This window comes from Chrysemys picta, chromosome 4 (genome assembly GCF_011386835.1).
Source record: "Chrysemys picta bellii isolate R12L10 chromosome 4, ASM1138683v2, whole genome shotgun sequence".
NCBI lineage: Eukaryota > Metazoa > Chordata > Testudines > Emydidae > Chrysemys > Chrysemys picta.
Genome location: NC_088794.1, coordinates 103073744 through 103092696, shown reverse-complemented (window position 1 = coordinate 103092696; position 18953 = coordinate 103073744).

Sequence of the window (18953 nt, the reverse complement as noted above, 5' to 3'; positions counted from 1 at the left end):
ACCTGGTTTGATCCTCCATCCCATAGAAGTAGGTTTAGTCACCCAAACACAGGGCTCATTAGGGATTCACCAGAGGCATGCAGAGGAAGGAACTCTCAGCCGGGCAAGAAGGGAGAGTTATCATTGCTGATATTTTATTCGGGAAGCTCTCAGACACCGATGCTGGGTGCCAATATAAGAACCTAGATAAGAGCTGAACCCCTGCCGTTTAGTTTGTATGACCAGGACATAAATTTTTCATAATGTTCACTCTGGCTTTTGTTCTGTTTTGTCATGCAGTCATTTCTGTGTTGTTTAAAGTTTCAGTATGAACAGGAGTTTTCATGCCAATGACATTCATTGATTTCTTTTTTGAGATTTCAGCAGTTTGGACATTTTACTATGTGTAAATACTTCTAATTGTTTCATCTTGAACTTTAAAAAGGCCTCGATTAGGCTACCAATACTGGAGCTGGTCAAAAATTATTAATTCACAAAATAAAACAGTTGATGAATAATATGCAACTAGCTATAGCTCTCAATAGTTTAATCTGCCATGATGGTAGTTTTAGCCATAGCTATTTATTAATTACCCACCATCTGTGTCTCTCTTGTGTGTTAATTCATGTGCATGCATGCGAGTGCACACACACACACAGTGTGACAGACAACATGAAATCTAGGCCAATATTAAATTGACTGCGTGGAATTTTTCATTTCATTCAGTGTTGGAAAAAGATGCTGAATATGACCCAATCTCTGTTAATGTTTAGCAAGTCTCAGAGTGACTGCTCTGCAAACCTCTGTGTGAAATGATACCCAATTTTTCTTACAGCACCGCAGGATTTTTTGGCTGCGACAGTATGTTTCACAAATGTTTCTGAAAAGCCCATGTTCCCTAAAGGCTCTTTTACATTCAACAACACTCAAGTATCTGTTGTATCTAACAGCACACTAACAATGTCTGTTTATTGGTCTGTATGCTTACACAGGAAAGGTGGTACGTGCACAGATAAGATCATATGGGTCAAACAAAACCTTTAGGCATATTTCAGAGAACCTTGTAAACTCATAACATTTGCCATTGTGGATCAGCAAGCATAGAAAAGCCAGAAGGATTAATGATAACTTTACATGCTGGGAAAGGGACACAGGAAGCACAGAAGTTCAGTTGTACAAGCGAGATAGAACTTTAGTGAATTCGGATGATTGTGTGAGGAGTAAATGCAAGTATAAATAAGGCAAGAACCCTACCAAGCCAAAAAGTTTCCATGACTATGTGCTGCAATTCAGTTCAATGTACATGATAGATATCAGTAAAAGAGGGAAAATGATAATTATATTAATGTAAATGGTGCCTTTCATTGTGAACTATAAGAGAAGATACATTTTTTTTTTAGAGTGATCACCATGCTTTGAGCCGGGGGTTGGACTAGATGACCTCCTGAGGTCCCTTCCAACCCTGATATTCTGATTTTATGATTCTATGAACTGAAAAATCCACACACTATATCCTGCAAGGTGTTAATCAATACTCAATAGATCTTGTTATCCCAGAACAAAAGCAGCTAAAGAAGTTTACTTTTATTGTTCTAATGATGCCTTGATTTTAATGTAACACTTCTTTCACTTACAAACTAGGAGAGATTTATTATTAAAATAAATGAGATAAACCAGAATGACCTCTAGAAGCTTCCACTCCTTTGGTACTTGTTGTGTTAATGGAAGGTGGTCCTGATATCACAGTGATGGACGTGGCATAAGATCATTAATAGAACAGAAAGGGAATGGAGATGTCTCTGTGGTCCTGGCTTCCCACTCCCTATACATGACTCAGTAAAGCCCTCTCTTCACAGACTGGAATCAACACTGGGGGTGGGGCAGAGTGACAACACTATATATTTTCTTCCTATGGTAAATCCAAGCATCATATGGAGGTAGGCAGGCCATAAATCTGGTTTTAAGCTAGACAGTCCTGTTTTTGTCTGGTTTGTCCCTTGTCCAGTAAAACCAGATGTGGTTTTGTTTGATATTGTGCATGGGGGATGCCATTTTGAAGAGCATGCTGCTTCATCCCCACCAGTGTAACCTTCAAAATGGCATCCTTCATGCGGTGTGACCTTGCATACATGGTGCATGTGAGGTCACACTGGCAGAGGGGGGGGATGGGCTCATGCTACCCCCAGAAGTATTGGGATATCTAATATTCTGGGGATGTATCAGGGGCCACCCTATCTGGAAGGTAGCAGTTTCTTTAGCCCACTCCCACTACATTGCATTTTCCAGCCCACTTAAACGTATCTCTCCCTCCCTGTGATGGGGTGTACAAACCCCACACTAGGCAACAAGTGATTAAGTAATTACTTTTGGTCCAGCCCACCCTGCCCTGCCACACCTGCAGAAAATGCTCCATCTGGTGGAGGAATTAAAAGACAGGGAAACAGCCCATTTGGTGGCAGACTGGAAGACAGCAGACCACGGCTCCAGCAGTGCAGAGCAGAGGGAAGGCTGAAATCTCTAGGTTAACGGCCCCAAAGGGCCTTCCCTGAGGAAAGGGAGGACCCATCCCAGAAGCATTCAGAGAGGGAAACATTCCCCTCTCCCCCGCATATGGACCTGGACATTGGTAATCCCTTTTTGCTTTCTTGATGTTGACTACCCCAGCAGTGGAAAGCCTTGGGCTAAGCTGGTGGGTGGGGGGAATAGGAAGTGGCCCAAGGAGGGCAGCCTTAAGCAGCCTTGGTTGCCAGATCACTGGTAGCCCAGTGGAATGGAAGGGCCCAGGCCCCCCTACCAACAGCCTCTGCTGGTCATGGGTTGTAGCCCTGACCAGATGGCCATACTTCCCTACCAACCCCTGAGTGAGGATGGTTACGCTCCCACACTGCAATATAATCCTCCTTTTTTTTTCTCCACCAGTAAAACTTTACCTTCTTTCTGCTGTGCCCTATATCAGAGCTTGGTCCTCCAGTGTAGACTGTTTCCTGGCCCCCTGTTGCTTACCCATTTCCATAAAATGCCTACTGCATTTTTGGTGCTAAATAATGATCATTGATAGCAGTGAGTAAACCATGATCTTAATAGCTCCTCCTCTCTGGGTTTTGTTGTGCAACCCTGCTGTGGTCATCCTGAGTGAAATTCACTCCTGTGGAGAGGGACAGGACAAGGGCTACAGAGTGTACCACTTAAACCCTCAAAATAGGATTTAAGTGGGGCTTAAATGATAAAAAGGTCTGTGAAAATGTAAAAAGGTCTGTCACCCCTTCCTTTGCACAGGGGTGAATTTCCTCAGGGGGCATCAAAGGACACAGTTTTCTAGAACTGGCTTTGAGAAGTTACAATCCTTTTCAGTAATACAATGATGATAATGTAACCCCTGGAGTTTGCCAGCTCCTAGAACTCTGGATATCGTCAAGCAGTTTGCTGGGCCAATGGTCAGCCAGGGCTACTCAGCCCCACAGTGTGAGATGACAGCCTGACTCAGAGGCTAGTTTCAGTTTGAGCTTGGGATCTGAAAAGCAAATAATTCAAATGGTCTCTGAATAACACCCACTCTCCATAAGGGGAGTCTTTGAATTGCTGTGAGATCTAGTTCATAGCTCAGGCACTTCTAGCCCTGCAGAGACCAGTGTCCACAGAGGCAGAGAACTGACCTGGTGCCAGCTATTGAGAACCAGCCAGGACCTCCAAAGAACCCAAGACCAAGGAACCAGGAGAGGACCCTGATCCATCCAGGACTGAAGACACTATAAGAGGACCTCTTTGGAGACAAGTGCTACAGGGCTGTGAATGCTGGATGCCCTAGACAAACAAACTTATTCTGAGCATATCATCTGCCTAGGAAGATGCCCAGGAGGGAGCTGAGGGTTGGGATAAATTGTGAATGTTTAGTTGGTGATATTTAGTATTTATTAGTTAATCCTAACCCTGTCTTTTCTCTTCCTCTTCCTTATTTTCCTGCTCCTACTCCCCATATATTATATTGTTGTTTTGGGGTGTGTCATTCTTTGTTGGGCTTTATGCTGATGTATTTTATTGTTTCCTGTGGTAGCATTATTCATTTTCCCAGTGGACAGCACGCTCTTATTCCAGCCACAGTGAGGAGTCACTTTGGGTCGAGGCACCAGGCTCCCCTAAAAAGAACTAGGACCCAAGTTATGTCAGGAAAGGGGATAAGCCACTGGAAGTAGCAAGCATCAGGCAGGAGGCTTAAGCCATACCTTGGAGGAGGGGCAACAATAAAGACATAAATCAAGGGCTTGATTCTGCAAACACACACACTTACTCATGTAAGTAATTCCATTGATGTCAATGAGACTACTATACCTGTGTGAAGTGTTTGAAGCACTGGGCCCTAGCAAAGCTCTCTCTCCTACTATTTTATTGTCACTGTGTGTTCCAAAACATCTTGGACTCTCTTTCATCTTCACCGATCTTGAAGCTATATGCAACTGAGCAGTGCTAAAAGTTTTAAAATTCTGCACTAGTCACAGAACAAGGCACACAAATGATTCTTCCAATTTTGTGACCCTTTTCATAAACGTAATTGAATTAGACCACATTAGCAGCTATCAATCGTAAAAACAATACATTAAAAAAACCCTAAAAATATTTTTCAAGCAGCTGCTAAATCAAGTAATGTATTTGTTTTATTACATATTTGCATAATAGGGCAAACTAGAAACTCTCTGTAACAGATGTGCTGGTGGCAGGGAGATTTGATTACTGGCTTCTGTTATTAATCACTGCACAAATCTTAAATGATTTGTTTCTACAGTTTGATCAATTTACATCAGAGTACTTGCTTTTATGCACACAATGTGGAGATAAAACATCTGTTCACACCCTTACTGGCAGCACTGATTTTCTTATAGGGCTTGAAGTTTTGCATTAAAGAAGGCACAAGAGAGTTCAGTGAGAGACTGACAACTTCTAAAAAAAAAGATTTTGTTATTCCTAACGAGAATAATTCATAGCTGAAAGACATTTCACCTTGGCAGTAATATCTATATTGCTCTTCTTATTGTGTCTCGGTGAAGCAGCCAGTGTAGCAAAAGTCCATAATTGGTTCTTGCAACTTTAGCCACTTAAATAGGGAAACACTGATAATATATATATATTTCTGTACCAGCAACTTTAGGTTGTATTTCACTGAAATACAATGTGTAATGTCATTATTAAGGAGCTACACCTAGAATTTTACACTGAGCCCCTTTTAATTTAAAAATTGACATTTTGTAAACGCACTACTGTAATTTACCTTGGCATTTGAATTGATTATACATATTTCATAACAACATATCTAAATAAAAATCTTGGCAAAATAAATATTTTTTCATTTGTTCCCCATTAAACATGATGAATGCTTTGGTTCTACAGTGTGGCCAGAATATTCATGTATAAGTTAGAATAGCAAAGAATGTGTTTTTTATAAAGTAAATGATAGCAAGCAAAAGGATAGATAGATATCTAAAGTAACTGAAGCAAAGCATAAGAAATTTTAAATCTCTCTGTATGGATGTACATAACATTGATTTTTCATTATGTAGAAAAGCAGGTTTGATGGTGCATAGCAGTTTTACAGAAATCTGTTTAAGGGCCAGATCCTCAGACCCCCTTCTGGCTACTTTGCTTAGGCAGTATAAAGCAGCCATTACGCTGGCCTAATGGGGCAGTTGGGGATTTCCCTGGCATAGCCTGCAAAAAGCCTGCATAATCCTTCCTACCATACACATTCCTAGTCTCCACAGCATAGGGCATGTCAGGTTTGGGAAGGGGCATGGCTGGAGCACTTTACACTCCTGCAACTCCCAGCCAGTGGAATGACCCTACGGGGTACCAGTCTCCAAGCTGCAGGTGATACTAGGATCATGGGAGTGGCAGATGGCTTACAACTACCTCTCATCCACCTTTAGTTCTTGGATAAATGCAGCCTAGCTGGACCTGATGATCTAGTCCTGTGTTTTTATACTGTCCACCACTATATATCTCAGTGCCTAGGGGCCATATTCTCTGCTGCAGCCAGCTTCTACTGTGTGCAGCAGAATGTGGGGTAACAACTGGTTACCTGATAACCAGTGTGGGTTACAGCAGCCTAGGGGCTACCCTAATTTGAACTAGTTAGCTACATTCCCCTAGCGCAACATATGCCGTATACCAACTGGGAATAGCTTAGTTACACCATACTGCAGCAACTCCTAAGATGTTCCTGAGCTGACAGTTGTGGCAGTGTCAGCTTTGCTGGCTGTACACATGCTACGGATGCCTCCACACTGGGGAATCCTTATCAGATGACTTGCAAAAGGTTTCCCTCCTTTTGCACCACTAGATTGGCACAAAGAATCTGCATCTAGGTATTTTTGTTGCCTATATATTTAATAGGTCAACTGCTCATTGGTAGGTAAGAAAGCTCAGCATTAGAAAACAATGCCATCATATCAAAACATCAGATGCAATTTCAGATTAAAACTTTGTTTTAACAGTATAGCAATATTTTTTGTCCACTGAGAGACATAACTATTATTATTGCAATTGCCACTTTTTACAATTCCGTTTTATAGCTAATGAAGCATTAGGTATAGTTTTCAAATTCAAAGCCTACATGTTCAACAAGGCTATATTTCCTTTATACTGTCTAGTCGCAAAGAGCACTAAATGTGATCATCTACAAAATGCAATTTTATCAGGCACTAAAAATACACTTTCAAATGACAAGACGTTCTCTTTTCAGTTGCATGCAGAATATAACTGGCTGTAAAGTATGGCCATCACTTTTTGCAAAAAGCATATTGTAGAGGATGGAAATACATAGAAAGGCTTGTAAGTCAGACTTATGAGTGATAATCAAGTAAACCAATATGAGTTAAAGGACAAAAGGAAAAAGATGTCTGAGAGTAAACAGATACCGCTAACTTTGTTGTCTGGATTGTACTATTACAGATCCAGAGCCATCTCCGAAGTCATTAACACAGTTGCCTGAGGTGTTTGCCAAGGAGCCAGATGTCACTCTTCCATAACTTGGCATCTGATGATTGTCATTTAAGCAGAAGGAGAAGAGAGCATTTTGTTTAGATGTGGTAAATGTAAAGCCATCTCCTAACCCCAACGGGGTTTTTAGTTTTCTTTAAAAAATGCTACATTTTGAATAGACGCTAGAGGCACCAGCAGTGCACAATGCAAGAGACTACTTGGACTGGTATCCAACTGATGCAAATTATTTTTCAGAGAGAATTTTGCACAGATTTTAAAGCTTGAAAGGACCAGTAAGATAATTCAGTCTGGCCTCCTGCATAATATAGATCACAGAATTTCAACCAGTAATTTCTGCAATGAAGGGAATTATTCTTCTCTACTACATAAATAAACATTATTGAGCCAATTATGCTTGAATTAGAGCATGTATTTTACAAAATGAAATGAACAGTATAGTTTCACACTACTTTTGTTTCTGTGGCCTGTAATGTTAAGAAGGTTGTGAAATGTTTTATTTTATCTGATAATACCATGAAACAGGGTATAGACATGTCCTTTGAAAATATTTTGAGGTATTCGTTCAGTTTTATTTACTGCACACGTCACTACCCATTTCAATGAATATTCAGTTATATTTTAACACATCCACTTTGATTTTGTTCATATCTATTTTGTATTTGCTTTCTGCAAACATTCTGTACCAGTATGAATACTTGCAAAAAAATGAATTTTCAGATCAAACTTCCTTTTGTACTCAAATATGCAATGCAAAATTTGAACAGTTGATAACTTATACAAGACATCTATTCATGGAACTGAAATGGTAACATAAGATATAGCTAACTGTGGTGTTCACTAATCACTCTGGGTCCAAGGTGCTTGAAAGAGATCCTCTTTATTCAGTGATGCAGTTCCACAACTGTCTCTACTTAACAGAAGGTAAACTACCCCAGTGTCCATCCCCCAGACTTCTTCTCTGGGAGGCTAAAGCACTTAATGGTAAAGTTTCCAATACCACACTAGCCAATTATCCAATCCTTAGCCCATTAAAGTCAATGGGATTCTTTCCACTGATTTCAGTTGGATTGGATCAGACCTAAAGAGCATGAATTCCAAATTTTGACTTACTTACAGTTGCTCACGAGTGACCAACAGACCAAGAGTTATTCACTAAATATATTGGGGGAATATGAGTTAAATCTGAGAATTTCACAATTTTTCCTGGACAAACAGAATAGGAGAGTAAATGTACTGAAAAATTATTAAGAATTATTCTTTTAGGTCCAGAAACAAGATTCTTCCTGTCTGTATAGTAGGAAGGCATTGTCATTTTCTGATGTATCCAGAGCTTGGAAAGATTCCTAGAACCTCTAAATGTATCGAGACCAATGATCATATAGTTTCTGTTCTGGTGGTGCAAGACTGAATATAACTAGCTGAGTATTATAATAGTAAATTGTGTTGGCACTTAACCTGTGTTCTTAATTAGTATGCCTGGTTTTGACAAATCTGAATGTCAGAAGGCGAATATAATTGAGTTTGAAATGAAGGGGGGAAATGTACTCTGAAAAAAACAAAACAAAAAAAAATACAGTATTATTTAACAATACTTATTTCAAAACATGGGCTTACTAATGCTTCAGATCCTTTAAGTAGATTTTTTGCAGTATTTGGATGATGTACATATTTTTCCTTCAGAAAGCAAAGCCGCACTAGTGCAATTTATAAATAATCTCATTGTTCATTGACCAACAACAAATACATTTGGGAATTCATGTACTATAAGCTGTTGGACTGACTCAGCAGAAAGAAAAGTACAGATGTTGTCAGCAAGGGTTTTCTTCAATGGATACAATTTGTAACAAGAAATCAAAACAAGTTAAAATAAACTAAAAGCAGGAGTAAGTGAAAACTCCTCAACCTTCCCAGAGGCATTTTGCCCTCTGTCACCCAGTGGATAGTGTGTAGCCCTTTGCCTGAGCATCTGCGTCAGTGGAGAGGGGAGAGGAGTTAACTTTAACTCATTGTAAGCACCACTGCACTCTGTTGACATTTTTTGAAAGTGAATCAAATTGGTAGATGTAACAATCTCATAGCATGGGCACTTATATTGAAAAGAAAATAGTCTCCACCTACCACAGCATGGCTGCTGCAGATGTACAGCATTCTACAGTAACTACCATTTGCCAGTCCCACACCAATTTGCTATTGACCGTTGATATCAATGTGCTTTTGATGAAGCTAGATATTGTTAATACAAATTCCAAATGGCTTCCCTTTACCTCCCAGTTTAACACAAGCCATTTTAACTATAATATACTTAAAGAGTTGGAATGAGATTTTTAAAGGCAGTAGAGAGAGAGAGAGTTCCTAAGTCCGATTGATTTACAATGGGTGCTGGGTGTTAACACCCTTGGAGGCCTTTCAAAATCCTACCCTATACCATGCAATATTACAGTATTGTAGCAGTCTCTGGCAATGACTGCTACAGTTAATGGTACAAAACAGTTTATACTATAACAGCCTGTTTTCACATGCTCATAACTAGAGCTGGTTGAATAAAATTTGCAAATAGGTTATTTGGCTTTTCTTCCCTCTGTGAATTGATGAATAATTTATTTGCACTATTCGATTAACTTTGTTCAAAGCAGTTTAACTTGAATGAAGCAGTTATCTCTCAAGCTGAAATCTTCCAGGCTTGGTACCTGCCTGAAGGTAATTGTTTTATACTGGAAACTTTGAGTAAAATTCTTTCAGTTGTGTTGGAGCTGAGAGAATGGGGAGAGGGAGGGAATCACCCCACGCTTTCCCAACTCTAAAATAAAAAAAAAATCCAGCCACAGTTTGGTGACTATCCCTAAAAAGCAGGCATATTCAAACAGCTCATGCCGGCAATGAATACACATGCTGTAGATAGCACATACAAGTACTAAGCTGCATGTATGCAGGCACCCCTATATATGTGCACAGTGGAGCTGAGATTACATGGTGCGCATACATAGGGTGCCTCCATAAGCACTACTACTTAACTAAAATGACACCCTGCTTACTGGGGATAGTATTAGTGTTCTTATAGTAACTGGACCACACGTAGGATACGATACCACACTAGTCACAGTACACCTGCATTACACACTCTGAGACCCAGTTGCCCCTCAGTGTCTCAGTGGGGACTTCAGGGAGTTGCCAGGTGGCTGCTCCCCACACCAGCAGGCTTTTTAGAAGGGCACAGTGCCTCCCTCAATCCTCTTTAGGGGTTCTTTAGGGGTTCAGGAAGCAGTGATCCTCCCAGCAGAGCTCCAGGAGCTGGGAGGCATTCACATCCTCACTCCTAGGCCAGGTCTACACTAACCCCCTAATTCGAACTAAGGTACGCAACTTTAGCTACGTGAATAACGTAGCTGAAGTTCGAAGTACCTTAGTTCGAACTTACCTCGATCCACACGCGGCAGGCAGGCTCCCCGTCGACTCCGCGGTACTCCTCTCGTCTAGCTGGAGTACCGCAGTCGACGGCGAGCACTGCCGGGTTCGACTTATCGCGTCCAGACAAGACGCGATAAGTCGAACCCAGAAGTTCGATCGCTCGCCGCCGAACTACCGGGTAAGTGTAGACAAAGCCCTAGAGTGTCTTTGTAACTGACATAGAGCTAGTAGTGTCCCTTTAATCTTTGTACATGGTTCCGGGGAAATCCTTCATGGGTTCCCAACAGACCATTCAATAACCTAGCATGCAGTTGCTAGGGAATTGCTTGAACTTCACTAGCTAGCCCTTGGAAAGCACCATCAGGTACTATGAGAGACCTGCCATGGATAGTTCTCTGAAAACATCCACTCAATGTACAGCGACAGTCAAAAAAGCAAACAGAATGTTGGGAATCCTTAAGAAAGGGATAGATAAGACAGAAAGTATCATGTTGCCGCTAAATAAATCCATGGTATGCCCACATCTTGAATACTGTGTGCAGATGTGGTCGTCCCATCTCAAAAAAGATTGGAAAATGTTCAGAAAAGGGCAACAAAAATGATTAGGGGTATGGAACGGCTTCTGTATGAGGAGAGATTAATACAACTGGGACTTTTTGGCTTGGAAAAGAGACGACTAAGGGGGGATATGATATACGTCTATAAAATCATGACTGGTGTGGAGAAAGTAAATAAGGAAGTGTTATTTACTCCTTCTCATAACACAAGAACTAGGGGACACCAAATGAAATTAATAGGCAGCAGGTTTAAAACAAACAAAAGGAAGTATTTCTTCACATAAGGCACAGTCAACCTGTGGAACTCCCTATAGAGCTTGCTGAGATGAGTGTGACCACATGACAGCTTCTAAAGACCCTGAGAGAACCTCAGAGAGTTTAACTGGTACCCAGCCAAGAGTGAGAGGGGGGCCTTTCTCCCATTGAAGAGTTCCATCAGTGAGGAGTATGTGAAGAACAGGTGGGCCAGGGGAACTGGCATAGTGACAGGTGATGTACTGAAGATACCTAGGTGGTAAAAGGAAGGAGAGAAGATTTTTGGGAGATGTGTGTTTGTAGAAGCTGACTTTCCAAGCGAACCTATAAGGTTGATCCAATGCAGCCTCCTACTGTGACAGGATCATACACCTGTAATCCATCTGAAATGAATTCAGCGGTGTTTATACATGCACACAAATTATAAGAACTAAAAATCAGTGCCTAAACTGAGCCTGTGAAATATATGCTCATATGCAAACAGATAATTGTTCTCAAAAACATGCATATGCATGAACCAGATGAGTAATTGCATGTGCAGACTACTGCTAGTGCATGAAATTACCTGTTTTGCAAGTGTAAATTGGTGTTTTGCATGCCCATTTACCTGTTCACTATGTTTATATTTTGTGGGTTCAAGTTAGCTGCCTGTGTTTGATAATTTTGGCCCTAAGGATAGAAACAAAAGAATCAAAGCAAGAACTGAATATTAATTGTGATCAGGAATGAAAAATACAGTATGAATTTTTCCAGTGCAGTTGTACTGTTTATCTCATTGAATATTTATTAGATACACTTAAATCCTATCATTTCCAGTGCTATAGTCCAAATTCTCCAGCACTACACGGACATTACTTCATATAAAAAAATGTTTTTTAGAAATTGGAAGTTGCACTGCCTAAGAGCAGCACCCTTTTTTTTTTTTTTACCCTTTAGGTATTTTTTTAGTAACAAATTATGCAAGTGTATTCAGTTTAGAAGTGAAACAAAAGACCCAGGCACCTTTTGGTTTGTGTAGACAACTAGGCATGGACAATTTTGTGAAGAGGGCAAAAAAATAAAAAATAAAAAAATACAGGTTATAAAACTATGATCTTCAGAATGCTGTGAGTTTGGAGCACAATTTATAATCCCCTATTCAGTTATGTGTCAACCCCACAATTTATCCATTACATGCAAGGCATTGATAGCACTCATGCAGCTAAATTCCATTTTTCACGGCATTACAGGAGTTGGTGTTTCCACAGCAGAACAAAATATTAATTTCTGTTTCATTCACTGTGCCTGTCCGCATACTAATACAGTTTGTAATATTGCCACCTGATTCACCTGCAGACCTGCATTTTTCTTCCCAATATCACTACAAAATCATTTCCAGTTCTCTTGCGACTCCTTGTAACTCTATTACTATATGCTTAATTAGTTTACTCTGACTGCAGCCTTTTACTGTTCTACAATAAACGGTGCAAATTCAAGCAACAAAGATAAGTTGCAAATGATGTAAAATATAGCATAGTATCTCACCTCATTATTCTGTTCCTATGGAAGCGTATGGCAAAAACTCCAACTAACTTTAATAGGGGTAGCATCAAACATATAATGAACAGACATGGGGCACATTTCCTGGACTGACTCCTTTTGTGGTCTGGTCCTAATTATCCTCTTGGATGTACCATTAGGGTGTGTGAATCCCCCGATGGCTAAAGAGCTGGTGTAATCTATCCTTTTGCCATCCTCCTTAGGTCCACACCACCTGGGGGTCATGATGGAGAGGAGAAGTGGCAGATAGTCCTAAAGAACCATTGCCAGCTGGTACAAATTCAAATCAGCACCCAGGCTGCTCTGACATTTACCAAGACTAGGACCAGGCCAGGGCTGGGGAAAAGAAGTAAAGATCTGTAAGCAGTGAATGTGGCCCCTAGTTTAATTGGACTTTAAGATCTTTGCAGCAAAGACTCATGATTTCTTTTGCATACTGTGCAGTGCTGAGCAATTATGGCCTGCACGTGAAATATAATACTGATAAACAGATGTATTTCTGCATTATATACTTCATTAGAAAATTATAAATGGTTGATCTACTTCTGAGATTTGCTGTTAGCTGCTAGGCTTCGCACTGAAGTCACACGATGTTGCCCACCCACCACTGCATTAGAAAGGAGGTTTGTTGCAAAGTATAGGATGTATAAGCAATGGAAATACATTGCCGGTTAAGCAGTAACACAAATGCAATGCATTATGGCCCCTCTCATACAGGTATGCCAAGTGATGCAACAAAATAACTTCATGTTCTTCTTTTTGATTATTCTGATTACCCTTAATGGGAAGGTCTATGGTCCAGCTCTGCAAAGCTTTAGTTGTGTGAGCAGTAGAATCAATGGGTCTACTTGCTGAGTGAGGATATTCAGGATGAGGGCCTTGATGATTATAAACAACACTATGTATTAACACAATATAGCTATTTCTCAGGTAGCCAGCTTATAATTCTCTGTGCCTTAAGGTTTCTCTGTTGAATGTGCCTTTTGTTTTATAGTTCTCTATTTGATAACAATGCAAACCTTGTATGTAACCATCCAAAGTAAAAATTACAAGATAAAATATATCTGTATTTAAATAGTGGATAACCAAAGGTCTAGAGTCTGAGGGGGGAGGAGGTTCTCCTTTTTTGATCCTTAAACTATGAAAGAATTTGTTGATAATGTGCTGTACTGCATATTCGAAGTGCATAAAATGCACAGCCCTACACAGATGTCGATAGCATCTTATTAGCATTTTATTTGTTTTAATGAATCAAAAGCCTGCTTCAAAGGATCTAATCCATGGAGAGTCTCAAAAGTAGGATTTATGCACTACTACTTTGCATATCTCCTTTTCTGTATCATCCACAATAGAAGATGTTTTGAATGCTTAGTTTTCCAGTGTTGTTCCAATTGTGATATATATTATAGCCAGAATGACCTCTACATTGTCAGGGTTTCACAAACCTTGAATTTAAGCTACCTGCTTCACAAAAAGTATCTGAAATAATAACTTTTTTATGTTGCAACAAACATTACATTTAATGAGTACAGTGCACATGTAATGATACACTGAATCAGAATGAAGCCTCAAATAATGATTTCTGTTGGCACTATAAAAGGAATGTAATTTTTCTTGTTGAAATACCATTTTTCAGTTACTGCATGACTGATGTGGTAATTATCCCCTACACCTGGGATTTAAATCCAATCCTACAAGCCCATTTTCTGTTTGCAAGCTGTCAGGCTGATGCATAGGCTTTGTTCTTATCTGGCAGTAGGCGAGGAATCGGTAATTCAGAAACAACAAAGCCACTGATGGGTCATCATGTAATCTGCACTGAAAATTGCAATCTGTAATGAGATTGGAAACACAGATGAGGTGACTAAAATTGATTACCTGCCATATCTTAAATTTTCAATTTTATTGCACAAATATGATCAAACTAGTCCATAAGTTTGTGAATTAGTTGAGAAAGAATAAAGATACGTTTTAAAAATTAGATGAAAGGGAGATAAGTTATTTAAATGTAAATTATTTGTTTTATGGCAATGATTCATCTGAAAGGTGATTCACATGTTCATATTTTATTTTACATTTCAACATATGTTGTTGCTTATTTGCTTAGTTAAGAATGGCATAAGCCCCGTCATGGCCTAAAGACAAAAATAAGATCAGTAATGAAAGGTAAAGTAATATTGAAGTCACTTAGCTACATTTTATATTCTAGAATGTGGTATTTGGATGGGAAGGCATGAACTGTTTCTCAACAGAGTAACTAAAAATGAATTTCATTCAACTTGAAAACATAACAACTTACTGATGCTATCTGCTGCTTTAGCTCCCAGACAGCCACTCACCTGTGGCAAACTTCTGATCTCAGATCCACATCATGAATCTCATCTACAATATTGCAATTTCTCCACAGGTAACAACAGGGATCACACCATAAGGGTCTCAGAGAATGTTGACCAGAAAAGGAGAAGGCATGCAAAATTCCAAGTTGTGTTTGGTGCTGCTGTCTGGTGCCCCCAAATAATTGCCAATGTGATAAGAGTTCCTTACTCATCTGCTTGAATTCTTATCTCAGTTCTGACCCTCAGTGGGAGTTTTATTTGAGTAAATGGGAGTTTTTCTCTCTCCAGAGAGAAAATGCCATTGAAATTGGATTTTCTAGAAAAACCTGGACACTCCCTGCCGCTCTCCTTAACAATACAATTTAAGAAAAACCCTTATGAAGCAAATGGGTGGATTTTTTTTTTTAAATAATCTTCAGCCCAGAAGATCCTGTACATTCTTGAGTAACTATCAAGTAAGTACCGGAGCATCTCCATCCATTCTAGAAGAGATGAGTGTGCCAATGAGTGGGGAGAGTGACAAACAACAAAGTGACAGGATGTGAAACGGTTTTTAATTTCACTACTTAGGCTTCTGAATTCCTTTCTCTCCTGTTTTGAGTTTGCTTGCAATTATCAGAAAGGCAGCTTTACCAAAAAGTAAGCACTCATTTGTATCAGTAATATGGCAAATATTTCCCTATAATTAACCTTTTACTTTATTCACCTTTTCAAAATAAAAACTGGTTATTTACTATAGTAACTGTGGCAATTCCAGATGATTATCTAGAAGACTAATCAAGAGACAGGATGATCTAGTGAGTAGGATCCTAGTCTAGGACATGGGAGTCCTAGGTTTGAGTCTCTGCTCCACCAGATTTTCTGGGCAAGTCACTTAGCCTCTCTGACTCTGAGTAAGCCACTTTAAAATGCAGATAATATCACTTCCCTACCTTACAGGGGTGTTGAGGGTAAATACCATAAAGATTGTGAGGTGCTCAGATATTACAGTAATGAGGATCCTATAAGAGACTAAGATAGACAGAAGGATCCACTCTTGGGAGAAGCATCCCCCAGCATATGAGCTCAAAAGCTAACAAGCAGAGTCCATTGGAGTCACTTGCCCTCCCCCCTCCATTGTTCTTATTTCAAGGGTAAAACATTTCTAATTCAGAAATTCTGAGTCTCTGAAGAATTATGAAAGGTGGGTCCCATATGAACAATCATCATGGAGAACCACAGTTACTGTGGTAACTAGCCATGGTTTTGCCTTCAAAAGCTTCCCATATGATTCTTCTTCCTTGGGTGATACCTAGCAGTAAAGGGTCTCTAGGAGGAAGGATTTAGGGAGTATTAGTTATAAAGTGATTAGTCCTGTAATCTCCCAAATGGGTCTTCAGAACCAGAGGTCAATCTGATGGAATAAGGAGGGGTGTGTAGTGCTTTCAGTTCCAACTTTTCATATTTTCATGATAAAGACATTACAAAGGCATCTGGTGGAGACTACCTTTTACCTAGTGAATCACAACAGGTGGTTGTACACCTGATAGATTATAGCAGTTAAGAATATGCCTTCTGATCCATTTGCACGGGATTTGTGTTAAGATGGATCAATCCTTCATCTTATCCAACTGTGCCACAAAATGTTGGAAGTGAGGAGGCAGGCCAGAGATGGAAACAGATTCTGCAACTCCTGACTTCTAGGCCCCTGAAATAACCACTAGGATATGTTGCCTCCGTTTCAAAATAATAAAATATCGTTTAAATATTCAGTTTGGTGTTCAAACTGAATGAACCAAACAAAACAAATAGCAATAGCAAACATAAAAACACAAGTACAGTATAAATTCAATTTTCAATTCCAGCTAGATGTAAAACTAAGAAACTGAGACTTCTATTGACATAGCAATTGTCATGTTGTTTTAGAATTGTAATATTTGTGATTAATTCATTATTATTCATACTGTAGGACTGATAAAAGAGTAATCTAAATGAATGTCCTAATTCACATTTGTTTATTCCACACGCTAGAGTGTGTTATGTTAGGAATCATTCTATTCATACCTACAGTTAAAGACAGAATAAAGAAAAAAGAAAAATCAATGTCAAAAGAAGAAGGAAAATGATGAGACCAACTAATACTAATGTAACAAATTAAACAGTTGATATAAAAATACAAAATATTTTATACACATTGGAGATCGCTTGACAGCACAGGGAAAAAGGAAAGTCAGAAGAATGAATAAAATATGCTAAAATTACTAGCAATACCAGTGACTGGTTAGTATAATGAATGGATAACTGAAATATGTAAACAAACGCAGTCTTATTGAAAAATTGAAGGTGTATGTGATTCTTATGTTCATACTGGATAATGCAGATATGGCCAAACTTTCAAAAGTAATCTCTGATTTTGAGGCCCAGCTTTGGGACACTTAAACCTTATTTTTAGAGGTGCTGTGCACTCACGCCTCTCGTTTCCCAGAGTTGAAGAAGAGCTCTGTGTAAGCTCAAAAGCTTGTCTCTCTCACTAATATAAGTTGGTCCAATAAAAGATATTACCTCCCCCATCTCATCTCTCTAATATCCTGGGACTGACACAGCTACAACAACACTGCATATAAAATATTTTGTCTTTATATAACTCAAGCTACATGAAATTAAATGGGGTGCAGTGTGCTAGTCTCAGCCTATATTTAAATGACAACTACCATCATTGTTTTTAAATAAACAATTTATCTTCTAGATCCAAATAGGTTTTATTTTCATATCTGTGTCTTGGAATACCATCCACCAACAATATTCCTACATGTTAGCTTGTTCCTTTATGCATCTCTGGATTCTCTGCAATTACTTTCAGGATTGCTTTTTTCTTTTACCCCAGACACACAGCCAGTTGATTAGGTTGTTTTATCTCATAGTATTCAGTAGCATTTTTCCCTTGCCCAGTGCTTTCATTATCCACTCACAAATTCAATATGCTTGCCAAAATTCTTGACACATCCTCTAGCATGGTCAAACAATTCCAACTCTTCTACCCATCTGCTGTTTGTAGCTCTTTCAATTGCCACTTTCACCTAAAGACTGACTGCCATCAGATTTCAATGAATTGATGTTTAAGAAAGTGCTTCTACAGTTCAGTATAGTTATATACCAACAGGAAATATAGTTTTCTAGCCTCAATAATATTCAAGATACTTGGCCTTTGTTTATCAAAATAGTTTCTTTTGTTATTCCAAAGTCCAAACAACTGTAACTATCCTGTCAATTATTAATCACTAATTATTGTAAGGTGTAAATTTACTTGCAATCATTTGCTAGTGATGAAAAATTGAAAGGGTAGAACATAGCTATAGCCTTATCTGGAGAGAGACTAGAAAAGTGAGCATCTGAGCTCAGATTTACTGAGGTGAGATTCAGTACCGGAAATTGCAAACTTATACACACAGAAAAAGGAAATAAACAGTATGAATACAAACTGTCTGGAAACTTGTGAATCTGAGAAATACTATAAGTGATAATGAAAGGACAAACACAAGAGGAGCTCAAAGTGAAATCCCATTTCCTCCAGGATATATGTCATGCATGGGTCTTGAATGTAGAATGGAGGAGGTAATTATGTTTCACCACTTAGCATTGGTCCAACTGCAGTAGGAATAGTGTGTACAGTTCTAGCCTCTACCATAAAGTGAGGAAGTGTAAACTGGAGAAAATACAAACAAAAATGCTATAAACATGGGAAGATGAGACAGATAGAGTGAAGGAGCAAAACTTTCATATTAATGTTTTTCTAGAAATTTTCAGTTGAAACAATCAAGTAACCTCTAGAAAGGATGATGATACTAGCAGCAGAGAAGACAATACTATCATCAAACAAATAATTATCAAGCATCTACAAATTAGTTTATTAAAC